The sequence below is a fragment of the Lithobates pipiens genome, unplaced genomic scaffold (assembly GCF_037356315.1).
Source record: "Lithobates pipiens isolate NorthernLeopardFrog02 unplaced genomic scaffold, aLitPip1_a1.2 Scaffold_18, whole genome shotgun sequence".
Taxonomy (NCBI): domain Eukaryota; kingdom Metazoa; phylum Chordata; class Amphibia; order Anura; family Ranidae; genus Lithobates; species Lithobates pipiens.
The window spans coordinates 619,914,106-619,930,329 of record NW_027507758.1 but is presented as its reverse complement, the minus strand read 5'-3'; the positions used below and the strand labels follow the sequence as shown (position 1 = coordinate 619,930,329).

At 42.5% G+C, this 16,224-nt stretch overlaps 1 protein-coding gene across 1 annotated transcript in view; it reads right to left on the bottom strand.

Annotated features, from left to right (window-relative positions):
• LOC143989513 (uncharacterized) overlaps positions 1–16,224 on the bottom strand; it is a 283,774-nt gene that overhangs the window by 145,062 nt on the left and 122,488 nt on the right. The gene's annotated exons all lie outside the window — the stretch shown is intronic.

Below are 16,224 nucleotides of genomic sequence, written 5' to 3'. Positions count from 1 at the left end.
ATCAGTGCCCATCAATGCCACCTGCCAGTGCATAGCAATGCCGCCAATCAGTGCCAACCTGTGCCACCTATCAATGCCCATCAGTGCTGCCAAACAGTGCCACCTATCAGTGCTTTTCAGTGCCACCTATAGGTGTCCATCAGTGCCGCCTTAGTGCACATCAATGAAGGAGGAAAAATACCTGTTTGCTAAATATTATCACAAACTATAAAACTGTTTTGTTATTTCCAAATTTTCTGTCTTTTTTCGTTATTTTAGCAAAAAATAAAAAACCCAGCAGTGATTAAATAGCACCCAAAAAAAAACTCTATTTGTGTGAAAAAAAATAAAAAAAAAGTAATTTGGGTACAGTGTTGTATGACCGTGCAATTGTCATTCAAAGAGTGACAGCGATGAAAGCTGAGAATTGGCCTGGGCAGGAGGGGGGTTTAAGTGCCCAGTAAGAAAGTGGTTAATTTGACAGATTTGGCTCCCATTGAATTAAAGGGTAACTCCACTTTCATGAAAAAAAAAAAATAAATAGCAAATAATAAAAAAATAACATAGCGTATACAATTGTGACACAAGTCATATTGTAATTGAATGTTATTTAAAAATATCTTTCCTTTTTAATCTGCAGCTCTGTAATTTTCTGTAAAGTGCAATGCAATATGGCTACCTGGATATGTTCTGTGCACAGAATGCCCCCCAGAAACATCATTTCCTGCTTGTGAGATTGGCTCACCACTTTACCTAGAAGTCTGCAGATACAAGTCAGGTTTTTCAGGCATCCCCTGCTATGTCATTTTTTGGTGAGATACTCCCAATAGGAAGTCACGTCTAAAGGGATGCAGGCCCAGCAGCTTTCCTTATTAGAGCCCTACAGGTGCAGCCTCTGGTTGATAATTCTCTAATCTAAGTACATTAGACTTGCTCAGCTCAGGGGCACAGAGGAACAAACAGGGATTTCTTGAGAATAACAAAAGGTAGGAATCTGCAACAAACTCTGTTAAATTCATTGTAATGTACATAGGTAGATCACCGTGAGGGGAAAGTTTATTTCTCTCAACAAAAGTGAAGGTATTCTTTAAATAGGATTTGGGTTTGGCATTCGAACATCTTCGAAGTGGTTAATTTGACAGATTCAGCTCCCATTGATTTAAATAGGGTTTGGGGTTGGCATTTGAACTTCACGAAAAACAAAACTCAAATGGAACCAAGGTATGTCCATCTCATTCCTAGTGAGGAGGTGACACATCTCCAAAATGAAGAGAATGTAACGGCCCCGTTAATGGGGAAATGTTCTGCACCTGAAGGGGTTAATCTAGGTTTCCACACTATATATGTCTGTATCATCATCTGCTGGAGATAAATGACATCACAGTGACTATGGAGGAAGAGGACGGACATGACGGAGGGGGGTTACTGGGTGTAAATAGAAAATAAGGTCTTATTACCTCCTCTACTGCCACCTCCAGCAATGTCTTCTCTCTACTTCTTCCCGACTCGCCTCTCACCTAGAACTTATTATTTATACCTGACATCACTTCCTGTCTGTACCTGACATCACTTCCTGTCTTCCATAGAGACTGTCTGTCTTGGTATTAGTGGGATCACCACCTTGTGGAGCTCATAGGAACTGCAGCCCTGAGAAATGTATCATACTGTGAAATCGGCCTTGACATTGTTTCCAAATGTCTTAGATTTTGCAGGACATTTCCAGGATTTCGGCTGCTGTCCCTTTGCGTCCTCATCCTGCAGGTTCCAGGACACTGTACAGAGTGACAGTGAGGTGATGACTGCTGAAACACTCTCTGGGTTCCATCACCAGAAAGGATGAGCTCCAGCGTGTTCGCACACCCCACGTGCAGAGCCCGCCAGGAAGTCAGCACTGCGCTGCTCTAATTACAGGCAGTGAGACATTTCCCGATCTCTGCATCCACGTATCAGGACAATGTCTCACTGCCTGTGATTAGCGCAGTGCAGTGCCGACTTCCTGGCGGGCTCTGCACGTGGGCTGTGCAAACACGCCGGAGCTCCTCCTTAATCACTAGGCACTGCAATTATACCAGACTGTTGGGAGCCGTGATCTCATTTCTGACAGTGAAAGTATAACTCCGACATCAGCAGAGAAGCAGCAAGAGTGTTTCATCAGGTGGTCCACCAATGCTGGGTTACTGTTACACTTTGTTCTCACTGATAATGGTATTTATTTTATCTCGCTGACATCAACAATGGGACTTTTATTATTCCACTGACAGCAACAATGTGATTTTTTTTTTTATCCCACTCATACCACCGATGAGGCATATTTTATGTCACCAACAATTGGTCTTATACAGGGCTTCTTTTCAGCAGGACTGTGGGGGAACAAAGTTCTGGCACCTCCAGCAGTGAATGCATATAATGGCAAGGGGTGCTGGAGGGTCTATTGATGCTGGGGGGCTATTGTTGCTGTCTGCAGGAGATATAATTTACTGTTCTTCTTGTTATCATTGACAATTTCCATACAAATTACTATGCACCACAAACTGTTACTTGGATTTGTTTTTTTTTATAAAATAAGTGGTACTGGTAGGTGGGTAGGGGGTGGAACCAAGGGACGGTACTCAGAGGTGGGTAGAGGGCAAAGACACAGGGGGGACTTAGCCCTTGTAAACACGGTCGGACATTCCTGAAAGGTTATGTTAAGCATCCATCTTGTTTCTGTCAGCCATCTTAATATTCACAAACTTCCATTTTAGAATATGTACAGTTTGAACACCCCTTTAACTTCTCAGATAACTGTCTCAACATGAGATTCTTCTAACTCATGTGTTCTCACACACTTATCTATAACCTTCACACTGTTTCTCAGCATTCTTTAGCTACAGAAGGAATTATGTATCTTTTCTTATATTAATTCAGCTAGCTTAGAACAAAGAACAATAGCGTTTTTGTCTTGACCAGCTGTAATCGTCTTGATGTCTACTGCGCATGTCTTATTCTGTATGACGTGAAATATACTATATCAATCGCTTTGTAATAACTCAATACAATTAGTTCTCGAAGGACGCCATGGTGTGTGTGTGGTTTTATTTGTCCTTTGAGAATTGATTCCAGAGCGCTCTGAATTTATACAATACATTGGATCTAAGGTCTGAGAGGTTGAAGGGACCACCCTAGACACAGGATTAACCCTTTCAGCACTGGGGGCTCGTCCGGGATGGATGTTTATTAACCCTTAACGGACTTGGAAAGCTACGGCTCGGTAAGTGAATTCTATTCTTATTGAGTGAAATTGACTTGCCGGGGTCCGGGTGTCAGGTGTGTGACTTGGCTTCATTCCCACAGAGATTGCTGTTGGGTTATAGAACCTCTCATAAGTATACATAAGTTGACCGGTCATGACCTTGGGGGTCATATAGTGTTTTGGGGACACTTGAAAAGATCTTGGCGATCTTAGAAGAATAGGTTTTGGGGACCTAGAAAAATTTACAGAGTACTCTAGAGTTTTAGTTCTGTTCGGGACAGAACTGGTGACTGATGATCAATGTATTGTGTAAACTTTGTGTATGATTGTATAACTGCTTTGCTTTAAATGTATCACGCTGAATGAATTGCGCTGAGTGTGTATATGTGAACTGCTATTTTGTTTCCAGGACCAAAAGGCATACTTGGTGAGTAGTATTCCTGGAGGTTATAAAGTTACAATTTGGGTAAAGCTATTTTGGGAAAGGTAAACAGATTAATGTACATTGCAAGTTAAATTCATCTGTGGTTTAAATTTGTCTGAAACAAAACAGCAGCTCCATGAGCAAGATTGTTTGCGTTTATTGTATGTCTGAAATACTCTTGAACTTGTTCCAAAGTTATTCTGTTACAGACTTGAAGTGATTGTAGGTGTATTAGTATAAAAAAATTATCACGGACAGTACTGATTTTTTTTGGTAAAGGAATCTAAGTTGAGGTATCGTCTAATTGTCTGATTCACACTGTTGTCTGATTGTCTGCACCGCTAGGTGGAAGTCAAGCATGGTAAATTGTTTTGTTTTCATAGGAAAATTAAATGTACGGAGCAATATCTAGTTAACCCTTGGATGGATCATATGGCAGGATGGACACAAAGCCGGTTTGGGTGTTCTGACAATTTTGGATCCATTATTGATCCAGACTTTCCTGAGTAATCTCAAACCCCATTTAGTGGTCCCAGTCAAACAAATGATTACTGAATGGTCAACACTTTCTAGAACTGACTTTGGCAAAGCTCTTTCACAGAAAGATGCAGCACAACATTTCCAAGGGAATACGAAGGGGAACTTTAGAGGCAGAGGAAGTTTTAGAGGCAGATTTAAAGACAGAAATGGAAGAGGGATGAGTCGCTCTAGAAACAATGGATGTTTCAATTGCGGTGCTGAGGATCACTGGGTGAGTCAGTGTCCTCACCCCACCCCTTCTCAGACTCCCGATTCCAGCTCTGTCCCTAACCAGACACAACAACCACAGGCATCCATCCAACAAGGTCCAACATTTCCAATCAAATGGGGAAATCAACAACAATGATGGGGCCCGGAGGGTAGTGTCCCAGCTTTTGCTTTTGTCTCAGATGATTTCACTGACAGTCCAATGGTTGCTATTTCAATAAATGGGAGACTCCTTCCCTATCTTGTTGATAGCGGGGCCACTAGGAGTACTATTTGTGAAGATCATTTCAGAGGCAAATGGGAACCAGCGGAACCCTCTTTGGGAATTAATGGGATACTGACAAAAACATATAGGACTCCACCCCTACCAATAGAAGATGATGAAGGGTACACCATATGCACACATTCTTTCAGGATAATACCAAGGTGTCCTGTAAATTTGTTGGGAAGAGACTTGTTTGGGCCACTAGGAATCACAATTAGAACCAACTCAGAAGGAGGTCTAGACATTTCCTCAGATAAAATCACTATAGTAGCATGCAAACCAGGTTTTTTGATGCTGTCACAAGAAAATAGTGAAGAAGATTTTGAGGATATAGACCCCCAGGTCTGGTCTACATCAGATCTGGATGTAGGACTTGTTTCATGCACACCATACAAGGCCACTCTCAAAGAAGGTGCATTTCCTATCTATCATAAACAGTATCCACTTTCTAAAGAAAAAATAGATGGCATAGTGCCAATGGTGAAAAAGTTTCTGCAGGATGGAATCCTGGAGGAAATTATTTCTCCATACAACACACCTGTTAACCCTGTAAAGAATCCGGATGGCTCCTTCAGATTTGTACAGGACTTGAGGGCCATAAATGACCTCATAGTCCCAATAGCACCCATTGTACCTGATGTTCCATCTCTACTGTCCTCCATTCCAGCAACAGCCAAATGTTTTACTGTAATTGATTTAAAGAATGATTTTTTCTCTGTCCTTGTAGACAAGGAGACAAGGCCACTCTTTGCTTTTACTGTGTCGATTGACCAACACAATCGCCAGTTTACCTGGTGTAGAATGCCCCAGGGATATATAGACTCACCTGTGGTCTATTCTATAGTACTCCAAGCCACCCTCAGGCCTTGGACTGCCCCTCATGGTTCTGTACTGCTGCAATATGTTGATGATCTTTTGATTTGTAGTTCTTCAGAGGAGGACTGCCGAGCTGATAGCCTATCCTTATTGAAATGGTTACATACGTGTGGTCACAAAGTGTCTAAGAAAAAATTACAATGGTGTAAACAGGAGGTTGAGTACCTAGGGTTTGTGCTGTCTCCGGGAGTTAGGAAAGTCAGTCACAAAAGAATTGTTGCTATAGTGGGTCTGTCCCGCCCACTTACCAAGAAAGACCTGCTAACCTTTCTTGGAATGATTGGTTACTGCCGCCAATGGATACCTGACTGTTCTTTCTATGACAATATATTGAGACAAGGAACACTCTCTGAAATGTCTGATATTGTAAAGTGGTCTGATGAAATGTTAAATGCTTTTACCATGTTGAAAAGTGCAATGGTTACCAGCTCGAGCCTCGGCCTCCCTGATTTTAGCAAAATGTTTCACTTGTTTGCTAGGGAAAATTGCAGAACCATGGCAGGAGTACTGGCCCAGGAACATGGTGGGAGACTGCGCCCTGTAGCTTTTTTCTCAAAGGTGGTTCCAGTACAGGTGCAAGGCATGCCTGCTTGTCTCAGAGCGTTGGCTTTTTGTTCTATGGTTGTAGAGTTGGCAGCACCATTTACCTTGGGCCATAACACTACTTTACACACCTCACACAACGTTACCACACTCCTAAAAACTCAGCATATGTCAGCACAAAGATTGAGTGGGTATGAAGTCATCCTCCTGTCTAATCCAAACCTGAAAATAAAAAGTTCAAACAAACTCTGGCCCAGCTCCAATTTTGAATGCCTTATTAGGTCTTAAAGGAGAACAGGATGACTTACCACCACCTCATGACTGTACACAATCAATACATCAGGACACTTCACCTAGAGCAGATATGCTTTCAGTACCAATTCCTACTGCACAAACAGTTTTTGTTGATGGCTCTTGCAGCAGACCGAGTGATAATGTCTATCATGCAGGATATGCTGTTGTCCAACTGCCGGATACTGTCCTCGAGGCCAATCCAATACCCTATCAGTCTGCACAAGCTGCTGAATTGAAAGCATTAACCCGTGCATGCCAGCTGTTTGCAGGAAAAGAGGTAAACATTTACACCGATTCTAGGTATGCTCATGGTGTGGTTTGGGACCATGGTGTAATATGGCTTCGCAGAGGATATGTGGCAACAGATGGAAAGAGCATCTCACACTCTGACCTAGTCACAGCATTACTAGAAGCAATTCAGTTGCCTTCAAAACTAGCTATCATGCACTGTAAGACACATACAGGCCAAATGACTGATATAGCCAAAGGTAATGCACTAGCTGACAGAATAGCTAAAGAAGCTGCATCTACACAAAAGGCAAACATTCAAATGCCCATGCTAACACCTCAGCCATGTTCCCTGAAAGAGACACATTGGCTCACGGAACTACAGGCTTTTGCCACCCCTGATGATATTGCGCAATGGAACTGTGATGGGATGGTACAAAAGGATCCTAAAACAGGATTAATCTGCAAAGAGGGGAAGCCGTGTATTCCTGTTGCTAGCGCCCCCCTGTTCATTGCACAATACCATGGACTGGGTCACAAGGGATGGCATGCCACATGTGAACTTCTAGATGCAGATTTTTTCATTGCAGGATTACCTAATCTAGTCAAAGCTTTTGTAAGGGGATGTGTCACTTGCATTAGGAACAATCCAACAAACCCAAAGAAATCAAAGCATGAACATCTTGAATACCCAACAACACCGTTTACCCATTTACAGATAGACTTTACACATATGCCCAAAGAAGGAAGGAAACAACAATATCTTTTGGTCATAGTGGACATGTCACGCTGACCAAAAAATTTTTGTCACCAACAATGAAAACGCACAAACTGTAGTGAAGATCCTCACACAGGAAATTATTCCTAGATGGGGATGTCCATTGCAAATAAATTCAGACAATGGCCCAGCTTTCACAGCTAAAATTTGCCAAGATCTTGTAAAAGTACTAAAAATAGACTGGAAATTTCACCTCCCCTACCATCCACAGAGTTCAGGAATTGTAGGAAGAATGAATAGAACAATTAAAGACAGGATAAGGAAAGCTACGGGTGGGAATTTTGGCAAGTGGAAAAAAGTTCTCCCAGCTGTATTAGCTGAAATCAGAATGACCCCTCACAGTGTGACGGGTTATTCCCCCTTTGAGGTACTCATGGTAGGCCATTCCCCACACCGTGGGCTAATCATCCCTTGATGGTAGAGAAAGGTGATTTGGAACAAATACTGGAGGAATATGTAAAAAAACTGATTGAAACTCTTGATATTGTTGAAAGAAGAGTTGCTCGCACCTCTCCTTCTTCTTCACAGGTACCAACCCACCCGTTCCAGGTCGGTGATCAAGTTGTGGTCCAGAGGCTTCAGAAAGGTCGAAAGCCGCAAGAGGTTCCATTCGGACCAGTGACCAAAGTGGTAGCCGTCACCAGGACCGCCATCCTTACAGAGGAAAGTCCTACTTGGATCCATGCCAGCAGAGTAAAGAAGGTTGATCTAAGCCCAGGAATTCAAGAAAGGCTGAAAAGAGGTGAAGCAGGTGTTTTAAGTCCTCAAAAGACAAGCACAGACATAAAGGACAGTGATGTCACTCATTTCACCACAGACTTCTGGGAAGGCCTTTTGCCTTCTGGTGATGTTTCTACTTCTGATCTTTGTCTCTTTCATCCTGAAGACTTAGGTGCCTTGAAACTCATATGTGGTAAAAGCGAAATACACACCAACCATACTGACTTTCACCTCAGAAATCGCAGTAAAAGAGATGTCTCTAATGAATTGATCAAAGAAACAAGTTTTTTCTGAAAAAATGTTACTATTAAAATTTAAATATGCTTATGCTAGAAAGTCAGGATATGAAAAATGCTGGATTTGTAGTAAGTTGCACCCAGAAACTGCTAAAATCCCACTTTTAGCTGTCCCTCTGAACCTCAAGTCATTATTGGAAAATACTCTAGTCTTAAGTATTAAGAATGTCTCGGAAGGGTACCGCAATCAGAGTATTATGTTTTACACTTTAGGAAAGACACATGAACCTGAGTGGTGTGTTCAGTTAGGCAATACATCCAACGGAATAGGTATGTGTTCCAAGTCTGTATTTAACATTTCAAAGGGTATTCCCTTCCACACCAGTAACATTATCATAGGTCATATGTGTAGTTACAAAAATCAATCCCTTAACACCATTAGTGAACTTACTACATACAGGGTCACAACCTCTGGGATACTTGTGAGTAAACTTGTTAGTGCTGCATTTGAGGCTGGAACTGAGCCCCAACGTAGTTCTCTAAGAAGTTTTTCATTGGGAAACAATACATACGTATGCTGTGCTAAAATTTGTTACCCATTGATCCCCGCAGGAGTGAAAGGATGGTGTTATTTAGCACAGTTGGTACCAGTCATGTCAGCCCTAGGCCAGAATCAGGAACATCACATACAAGTTACTTCAAGTCCAGTACATAGGTTAACTTATAAATACAAGAGAGAAACCCCACCTATGTTTTCTACTTCAGATAAGTCATGGACATGGTTTCCATCCTGGACAGGATGGGGCATAACCATGATGGATAAATTAAATAACTACACTAGTTTAATAAATGATGTTATGGAAAAAAACTCCCAAGATATAGGACTACTCAATGTGGAGCTCAAAGCAATTAGAAGACAACTAGAGTTACACGAATTGGCTATTGAAAGCATGAGTGCAGCTCTGACTGGTTTATGCGAAATGACCCAAGATTATGAATGTTGTACATGATTTCACAATACCAGCCTGGAAATCCCAGACTACTATGATGTTATTAATCAACACCGAACACAGGTAAATGAATTAATGAAACAAGCAAGGGACATAGGTAATTATGGATGGAACCCCTTTTTTAGTTTGGGTTTAGGTGGAATGTTTTCATGGTTAAAGGACATAGTGATTATGATTATCATAGTACTATTGTTAGGATTGATAGGCTACCTGATTTTCAAGCTTATTCTACTTTGTATTAGCAAGTGTAGTACACCAGACCAACCTTCTCACGCATATACACAATATCTGCAGCTTTATGTAAATGAATATAACAAACGTAGCAAGAACCGTAGATTTCAGGAGGCTGCGGATCTGTAGAAGTCATTCCATGACTTAAGAGGGGGTTGAAAGGTTATGTTAAGCATCCATCTTGTTTCTGTCAGCCATCTTAATATTCACAAACTTCCATTTTAGAATATGTACAGTTTGAACACCCCTTTAACTTCTCAGATAACTGTCTCAACATGAGATTCTTCTAACTCATGTGTTCTCACACACTTATCTATAACCTTCACACTGTTTCTCAGCATTCTTTAGCTACAGAAGGAATTACGTATCTTTTCTTATATTAATTCAGCTAGCTTAGAACAAAGAACAATAGCGTTTTTGTCTTGACCAGCTGTAATCGTCTTGATGTCTACTGCGCATGTCTTATTCTGTATGACGTGAAATATACTATATCAATCGCTTTGTAATAACTCAATACAATTAGTTCTCGAAGGACGCCATGGTGTGTGTGTGGTTTTATTTGTCCTTTGAGAATTGATTCCAGAGCGCTCTGAATTTATACAATACATTGGATCTAAGGTCTGAGAGGTTGAAGGGACCACCCTAGACACAGGATTAACCCTTTCAATTCCGACAACCAAATCTGTCGGATTTTGTCCGAAACTGTTGCATACACACGGTTGGACAAAGTTGTTGGAAAATCCGATCGTTCAGAACGTGATGACGTTATTTCGTTACGACGGGACTACGTTCAGGCTAGTAGCCAATAGCTTTGATGTAGGAATTTGATCTGAGCATGCGTGGCACTTTGTCCGATCGGAATTCTCTACACATGATCGGAGTATGTCCGATCGGAGCATTTTGTCGGAATCTCTGACCGTGTGTACAAGGGCTTAGAAGGGGCAATCCCTGCACCTATACTCTGAGGAAAAGCCCTGGTGTTATATTACCTCCCCGATACCAACGATGGGCCTTATTTTATCCAACTGACATCAATGGTGGGATCTGTTGTATTCTGCTGACATGTAAGAATAGGACTCCACTCCCATACATAGTGGGTGGGGATAAATGGAATGAAATCTAATCAGCTGAGCTGCATAAAAGTATTTAAGTAAATCTGGAACCTCCAAACCTTTCCGTTTAGGGGTAAATAATGTGCGCTTATTCACCTTAGGCATGTGGCCTCCCCAAATTAACTAAAGAACCACGACAGGGGGTTATGTTGCCATCTATCCATATCATCAGCAAGGTGTTTGCATAGGACGGGATTGTTTCTAGAGTAAAGGATGTGCAAGAAGGGCAACTATAGGATTGATTGAGGCTTACAACTGTATTTTCCTGTAGTGATATATTCAAGCCTGAGACTTATCATGGTTTATTTCAAGACCTGAAATTATCGAGAAAGGTTGGAGTATGGTGTAAAGGTTCGGAAGAGTGGTAATGGGGGGCGAAACAGCATGATGTCATCAGCAAAGAGGGCACATTTGTGTTCCCTATCTCCGCACTGAATCCCCTTCACATCAATGCAGGTTCGAATTTTGATGCCAAATGGTTCTAGAATCAGGACAAATAACAGCAGGGACAGAGGACATCCCTGCCAAGTTCTTCTATGATTATCGAGTGGGTTAGAAGAGTAACCCTTTACCATTAGGGATGCAGTTGGCGAGCTGTATACTTGTAGTGGTGATAAAAATCTCGGTATAAAGCCATATCGAGATAGGACATGAAACAGATAATCCCAGGACAGGGTGTCAAAGGCCCTTTCGCGTCCCAATCGGAATGAATTACTGAAATAACATCTATCACTCTCCTAGTTTGATCAGACGCCTGGCGGCTGGGAACAAATCTCACTTGGTCAGGATGGATATACTGGCCAAGAAACTAGTTTAGTCTTGCTGCAAATATTCTTGACATTATTTTGAGGTCCAAGTTTATCAAAGAAACAGGTCGGTAGTTTGCACAATCCCCATGTCCTTCTCTGGTTTCTGTATAACATGTAAATACGTGAGAGGGGAGTCCTTTGCCTGGGTTGCCTGGGTTTGTTAAAGAATGAGCAGAGGTGTGGAGTGAAGATCTCATGGTACTTCCTATGGTAATGTGTTAGAAGGATGTACATTTTTATTGACTAGATTGATTTCTGACTGAAAATGATTTCTCTATATGACTTTGTGTCAGAGAAGGCAGGGAAAGACCATGAAAAAAAGTTGTAAAATTATTTTACGATCAGTTCAGGGTTCTGGGTTGGGTGACCGTTCTCCACTCTTAGTTTAGGTAAGGCCAGTGTTTATGCATGAGTAGATAGTTTTCTCGCTAACAAAGTAGTAGGCTTGTCTCTGTGTAGAATTTATGATGTGACCAGTGTATTGCTTTTCCCCCCTGGGTGGTGAGATTGACATTCAACATCGTTCTCGCTATATCAATTTTATGTCGGATATCTACCTGAGGAGATTTGCGCTGTTCTTCTAAAAGGGTTTGGAGTTCCTCCTCTTGTTGCTTAATTAAACTCTTATGATTACGCTTGATCCTCGCTGCCATCTGGATAAGTTTACCCCGGATAATAACTTTATGGGCTACCTAACTGGTAATTGGGTAGGTTTCCGAGGGCAAATTTTCCCCCCAAAACAATAGCGCAAATCCAACTATTTCCTTGGAAATGATCGGACCATTTAGCATGGACTCATTGAGACGCCATAGGGAAGGGTCATTGAGATGTCATAGGGAAGGCCAGGGCTTTGTCTATAGGTATGAGAGGGATAGCTGGATTGGAGAATGGTCCAACCAAGAAAATGGCAGGATTTTTACCAATGACCTATACAACAGCAGTGGTATGTGGATGAAGATCTGTCCGCGGATATGTGCCATGTACATGCGAGAAATAGGTGTAGTCTCTGTTGGAGAGATTGTCCTCCCGCCATGCATCTACCAGGTCATGCAGCTATTCTTGGGAACATTTTTTAAAACTGTATTGTTAGGATCTGATTTATCCAAAATCTGATCCTAAAGGGATATTACTATCACACCCAGAACTAACTGCCTCTTTGCTTTAGGCAGCAGAACTGCTAACATTTTGGCAAAGAAGTCCACCTGTTCCAAGTTAGGGGCGTAGTATGAAATAAGAGTGACCAGCTGGTCATTAATTTATCCCACCGCCATTACATTTCTGCCCTCTTTGTACTTAAGTATGTAAAAAACTGTTGCGCCTCCCTACATGTGTGAATGGTAAAACCTAAAAAATAACAAAATTCATATCACATACTACATAAAGTGCATACAGTGCCATCAATTCATAGCCTTCAATTCTAATCATAAAAAAACACATAAAGAATCATCCAATCCTTCCCGATGAGTGAAAGAAAAATCTCTGCTGATGTGCATCAAATAAATCTTTTTGTGACAAAAAATCATCTATTAAAATCTTCTATACATGATACGACACCACAGTGCTATAGTGATTCCCACCACCGTTTCGGCTAAGTGCTCACCTCCCAGGTTGGACTTGCTAATAGCAAGGGGGTGCCTTAGCAATGCTGCTCCAATTTGAGATACTCCTTACATGCTTCTTTCCTCCTCCCTTGGATGTTCATATATATTATATAGAGAGAGAGAGAGAGAGAGAGAGAGAGAGAGAGAGAGAGAGAGAGAGGGTGTATAGCCCCTTTGACAAAGGGGATTCCCCATAGCGTAATATGTTCAAACAGCAAATATTTATTAAAAGAATTACACTTACAAGAGTTAAAAGTATTCAAACCTGTGTTAAAAGACTGCAGGGCAGCGGCTCCCGCGTCACTTCTGGTTTTGGAAGTCACCTGGCTTCACCCCATAGGTTGATAGATCCTGTTTCTTTCTAGCGGCTAACATGATTTTTTCTTTGATCTTTAAGTAATGTGGTTTGGCTTTGACATGGGGAAGGCAGTTAGACCAAGGAACCATCAATGCGCGGTGGACTCTGACAAATTCCAATTGATGGAGCCAGATATCTGGGATCAGGTCTTTCATCAGTGCCTGAACTGCCTCGTCTAGATCCGTATGGGTCTCCAAAAGGCCCTGGATACACACATTATAACGGCGGGATCTGTTTTCCAAATCCTCTATTTTGGCATAGGCCTCCTCCAGTCTTTTCTGAAGCTCTGAGATCATTGAGTTCTGGTTAACCCTGGTGACAGCGCCCTCCACTTTACACTCAAATATATAACACTTTCTCCAATACCCTGGATGTCCCATTTGAGATCAGTTGTGATAATGGAGCAGGCTTTTGAGAGTTCTTGTAGGAGCAGAGTAGAGAAGTGAGCCATGAAGGACAGCATCTCCAGAATAGAGAGCTGGTGAAGGCTAGCACTGCCAATTCTGCCATGTTTCTGAATGAAGCTGGGGAGCCAGCAGGCTCATGCATGGCCAGGGGGGTCCCAGAAGCTGGTGGCAGGGAAAAGGACTCATCCTGTTTTTCTACTTCCTGGTCTCCAGAGGACTGGGAAGAAAAGGGGTCTTGCTCCACTGTCCCTGGGGATTGAACTGCAGCCTGGGGTGATCAAGGCTGAGATGGACCCGGGCCACCCCGTTTCTTGCTCCTGCCTGGTGCCATTTTGGTTGTGTGAGTCTGCCCACAGGAGAGGGGTGCCACCCCTTGTCTGTCTCCCTGTTTGTATGGCCATTTCTTGGGCTGTCCGGATGCTGGCTGCTGCCTCCCACTGTACCAAACCCCCGTGGCTTGAATATGTAATGCTGCCTGTCCTCCTGATGCTCGCTGCAGAATTGCTTTTCATACCATGTTTGACTCCGAGAGCACGGGCATGCAAACTAGTTTTTTTTTTTTTATTCAGAAAATAAAACCCGGACAATTTCATCCCAAAAACTTAGAATTTTAGGGCATGTCCAGAACATATGGAGAAAGTCAGCAATATCACTAGCACATCTCCAACAAAGAGGATAGGCTCTGGGGTAAATTCTGTTTAACCGTTGGCGTCAAAATAACTGCATTGTTTAATCACCCCAGTGCTAGGCCTTGAGATGGCCCAGTTGTTACACCTACTATAGAATCTGATCTGCTGGGCATCCAGGGGTGGGGAGACCAGCCAGACCCCAGTGGCAGGATATCTTGCAGTTTGGCTGAAATAAATCTGACATGTCTTCAGACAGTGATGATGGAAGATCTTCTTTTTGGCCTTATTCAGCAAAAGGGTCTCTCATTAGAACTTTTATGATCATGGCTAGGCAGAAGGCCTGATGGTTGCTCCTTAAGAGAGGGGAACTCTCAGGACCTGGATCACCTGCTGGTAGCACTGTGGTTCTCAACACTAAATGTGTAGGTCTGGTGTCCATCAGCAGATGTCTCCTAGCAGATCTCAGTAAACACTACCCAGTCTCTACCTAATAATGGTTGCTTGAAAGGTATATAACACCTTCTCTTGCTACCTTTAGTGCCTCTGTGTTTTGTCTGTGTGCCACGTAGCTGGTTATTAATGCTCTGCTTTTGACCTTGATCCTACTGCTGTCCTTGATCCTGCTCCTGACCTTGATACTGTTCCAGTTCCTGTACCCTGCCACCTCATGTCTACATACCACTGGTCTTGTACAGAGAAACAAACACTGCAGTTACGAGGGAAGTTAATGCCGTGTCCTGTCAAATGGAGTTCCACTAAGTTAGTGCCATACGCAGGGTCGTGTTTTAGGGGCTAATGAACGGGGGGTATGACCTGAAATGCTTGCCTCCACCCAGGGCTAGCTTCAAGTGTTATGTCACACATGTGGCTGGGCCTACATTTGACAATACTAAACATCAGTTTCCCTCATGGCCAACTTAATTTTTATTATTTTTCAGATTTTGTTTCCCCTGCAGACCCCACAACCACAAGGCCAGGGATACAGGAGAATAAGGTGCTTTGTCAAGAAAGTTCCCCTACACTATGCAGGCAAGTCAAGTTCCTCCACCCCAAACTCGCTGTTCCATGTCTTTATGGCCCTTTTTTCCTTTGTCCATTGAAATGTACAAGATCAACATTACACCTTTCCATCCACTCCAGAAGGGAAGCTTTATTGTTCTTATTCAGAGAATTAATCCATACCTCGCTCTCAGAGTTCATCACGTTGTTGTCCTTCATTTGAGAATGATCTGCTCTCTCCATGGGATCAGATGCTGAACGGAGCTCTTTTCCATTACCTGACCGGGAGAAGCAGACAAAATCCCCAGTCTCCTCTATGGGCCGTAATCGGTGGGTAGAAGGCAAGCCACTAGTCCCTTCCAAAAGTCCCTGTCCCAGTTGGGTCTGTCACACTGTCCAATCCCCTAATTTGTCAGGGTCTTCCTGTAATGATGCTACATCCTGTGCCAAAGTTATTTTCCCGGCATAATTTGGTATAATCATCAAGCACTGGACTTGAGCTCTTGATTACAACCTCTATATCTTTAACCACTTGATACCAAGGTCAATTCTGACATTTTCCGCATACATGTAAAAATCTGTATTTTTTGCTACAAAGTTACTTAGGACCCCCAAACATTATAGATTTTTTTTTAAGCATAGGCCCTAGAGCGGGGATATGCAATTAGCAGACCTCCAGCTGTTGCAGAACTAGAAGTCCCATGATGCATAGCAGGACTCAGACAGCCACAAGCATGACACCCAGA